At 34.7% G+C, this 3,696-nt stretch overlaps 1 non-coding gene across 1 annotated transcript; it reads left to right on the forward strand.

Annotated features, from left to right (window-relative positions):
* The first annotated feature begins 2,646 nt into the window (after positions 1 to 2,646).
* On the forward strand, positions 2,647 to 2,753 carry LOC113254177 (U6 spliceosomal RNA). Its single transcript, XR_003315703.1, has one exon. It is a non-coding gene; the product is annotated as a U6 spliceosomal RNA (small nuclear RNA).
* The last annotated feature ends 943 nt before the right edge of the window (positions 2,754 to 3,696 follow it).

Below are 3,696 nucleotides of genomic sequence, written 5' to 3' on the forward strand. Positions count from 1 at the left end.
CAACTGGATAGCAGATGGCCTGTGACGCCCATCACAGTCTGGTTCAATAGCCAACTGTTTTCTGTTTTTCCTATATTTAGTGGAGAGGAATTTCTGCATTGGCAGGAGAATTTTTTTTATTCTAAATTATACTTCCTCCAAAGTTCAGGGTACGGAAATAACATTTGTGATAAGATAAAGGTCAGACGGGAGAAGGTCTCTTGAGGGAGAGGCCTGGAAGATGGGGTAGGATGTTGATCAGAGAAAAGAGGGAAGGAGGCATTTGAGGCAGAGCACATGACCCTAGCAAGGGCTGAAGTGGTACAACGCAAAAATGGTCAAGGAAGGGTGGAGAAATGAACTTAGCTAGACTGAAGGACTGCTCACTTGAGAAACAGACTTAGAGGAGCGGGTCCTGAGTACAATGCCAAGGCATCTGTTTCATCTCAGAGCTTGTAATCAAAGCGTCCATGGTTAACAGGACTCCCCCAAGGGAACCAAGGATCAAGTGAAGATAAACGACTCAACACAAACTTCATCAAACAAATCAGAGAAAACTATTTTTCAGTGGGAACGGCCCAGTCTTGGAATTTCATTTAGAAAGCTAAAGAATCTTTAAGGTCCCATTCATCAGTGTTTTAATCCTAATAATTTAGTCAACAAATATTTAGATAATAGCCACTTTGTGCTAGGTACTGAGCTAAGTGCTGAAGAGATGGAAATAAATAAAAGAGAAATGGTTTCTGCGTTCAGAGAGCTTATAGACTATTGGGTAGGTGCTAATGTAACACTCAGGTTTATTAACCTCTTTGCTGTTAGGCATTGTGCTAGGTACTTAACCCGACTCCCAAAGCAAGCATTATTATACTCACTTCATAGATGCAGAAACAGCCTCAGAGAGCTTAAACTGCTCAAGCTTCTGTAGTCTGAAATGCAAGGTATGATTACAAATGCAGTTCTTCTGAGTTCAGAAGGCCAACCAAGTGCTGAAAGCACACATTCCTGCCTCGTTCCCAACCTCAGCAGACAACAAGTCAGTCCTTTATTAAGCATATCAGCTATAGGTTTCTTGTAGATGCCCTTTATCAATTGGGGAAGTTCCCTACTATTTCTAGTTCACTGAAAGTTTATATCATTAAAGGATGTTGAATTTTGGGGCGCCTGGGTGGCTCAGTCAGTTAAATGTCTGCCTTCAGCTCAGGTCATGATCCCAGAGTCCTGGGATTATTTGCTCCCTGCTCAGCAGAAGTCTGCTTCTCCCTCTCCCTCTGCCACTCCCCCTGCTTGTGCTCTCTTGCTGTCGAATAAATAATAAACAAAATCTTTTTAAAAAGGAGGTTGAATTTTGTCAAATGCTTCATCATCTATAAAAATAAGATGATTTTTAGTGTATTCTGTTAATATAATGATTTATATTGATTCATCGCGAATGTTAAATCAACCTTACATTCTTAGGATAAACTCTACTTAGGCATGATGTATCTTCTGTCTTGTTGGAGTCCATTTATTTTTTACTAAAGTATAATTGACATAGGAGATTATATTAGTTTCAGGTATACCATATAATGATTCAATATTTTTATATATTACAAAATGATCATCACAATAAGCCACAATAAGCACATACATAGTTGCAAAAAATTCTTTTTCTTGTGATAAGAACTTCAAAGATCTCCTCTCATAGCAACTTCCAAATACACAAGACGGTATTATTAACTACAGTCACCATGCTGTAGACTCTGTCCCTATCACTTACTTATTTTATTCCTGGAGGTTTGTACTTTTTGACCCTTGTTGCCCATTTGCTAATATTTTGTTAATGATTTTTATATCTAGGATTAGGAGGGATGTTGATCTGTAGGGGTTTTTTTGTAATTTCTTTGAATGTTTTGTTATAAAGGTGACGCTAGCATCTTAGAATAAGTTGTGCAGCGATCACTTCTATTTTCTGGAAAAAAAATTCATGTAAGGTAAGTTTTTGCTTCATGAAATTTTTCATAGGCTTCACCATTGACACCACTGGGACCTAGATTTGTCTCAGTGCAATAGTTTTAGATAACAAATTTGATCTTTAATACATATAATAGGGCTATTCAGATTTTCTGTTTTATCTTTTGTCATTTTTGGTAAGTTGTATTTTCCAAGAAATTTGTCCGTTTGTCTAAGTTTTTTTAATGTGCTGGCAAAAAAAAAAGATGCTTATAGTATTTTCTTATTATCCTTTTAATTTTTGAAGGATCTGTGATTGGTAATCCCCCCTCATCCCTGCTATTAGTGATTTGTGTTCTCTCCCTTTTTTTCATCAGTCTCATTAAAAGTTCATCAATTTTGTGGATCTCTTCAAAGGACCAGCTTTTAGATTTGTTAATTTTCTCTATTGTCTGTTCTCTTTCAATGTCTTATTCTCTTCTCTTTGTAATTTCCTTCCTTCTACTTGCTTTATTCTTACTCTGCTCTTGTTTTCCTAGTTTCTTAATGTGGGATATTAGTCTGTGATTTTAGATCTTTCTTCTTTCTTAAGTGTATAAATCTATAGATTCCTTCTTGAGATTGCTTGCTCTGCCTCCTGTAAACTTGAATTCATTATCATTCAGTTCAAAGTATTTTCTAGTTTCCTTTGTGATTTTGTCTTCGGCCCATGAATCTTTTAGAGATATGCTATTCCATGTGCTCACTTCGGCTGCACATATACTAAAGTTGCAACCACACAGAGAAGGTTAACTTGGCCCCTGCACACGGATGACATGCAAATTCAGGAAGCATTACGTGTTAAAAAAAAAAAAAAAAAGAAATATGCTATTTCATTTCCAGGTATTCATGGTTTTTCTGGATCTCTTTTTATTATTAATTTCAGTTTAATTCTATTGTGGTCAGCGAATACACTTTGTATGATTTGAATCCTGTATAATTTATTGAGACTTGTCTTGTGGCCCAGCACGCGATCTATCGTCATGAATACACCATGTGCGTTTGTGAAGAATGCATAGTCTACCGTTGTTGGATGCAGTGTTCTATAAATATCAGTGACATCAAAGGGGTCAACAGTGGTGTTCAGATATTCTGTGGCTCTCCTGAATGTTTTTTTGTCCAGTTGTTCTATCAATTTCTGGAAGAGGAGTGTTATATGTAAAATACTGTAATTGTGGAATTATCTATTTCTTCCTTTCATTCTGTCAATGTTCGCTACATGTATTTTGAGATTCTATTGTTGACATGCATACTTATAACTGTTGTGTCTTTCTGATAAACTGTTCCTTTTATCATTATGAAATATCCCATTTGTTTCTGGTAACTTTCTTGTCTTGAAGCCTATTCTATGTAATATTTAAAATGATGATTTCGTTCTTCTTATGCACACAGTTTGCATGGCATGTCTTTTTCCCATCCATTTACTTTTAATCTTTACGTGTCTTTATATTTAAAGTATGCCTTTTCAGGAAGAACATATTTTTATCCACTCTGTTTATATTTGTCTTATAATTGGAGTGATTATACCACTAACATTTAATATAACAATAATTTAATATAATAATAAAAATAATTAACGTTTAAAATAATAAATAAAATAATGTAATAATAATATGGTAATATAATAATTACCATAACATTTACTAGAATATCAAAATAAATCATTAACATTTAATATAATAATAATAATAATAATTTGTTTGGAGTTAGTCTACCATTGTATTATCAGTTTTTCTTGGTCTAATTTTT

Source organism: Ursus arctos, unplaced genomic scaffold (genome assembly GCF_023065955.2).
Source record: "Ursus arctos isolate Adak ecotype North America unplaced genomic scaffold, UrsArc2.0 scaffold_20, whole genome shotgun sequence".
NCBI lineage: Eukaryota > Metazoa > Chordata > Mammalia > Carnivora > Ursidae > Ursus > Ursus arctos.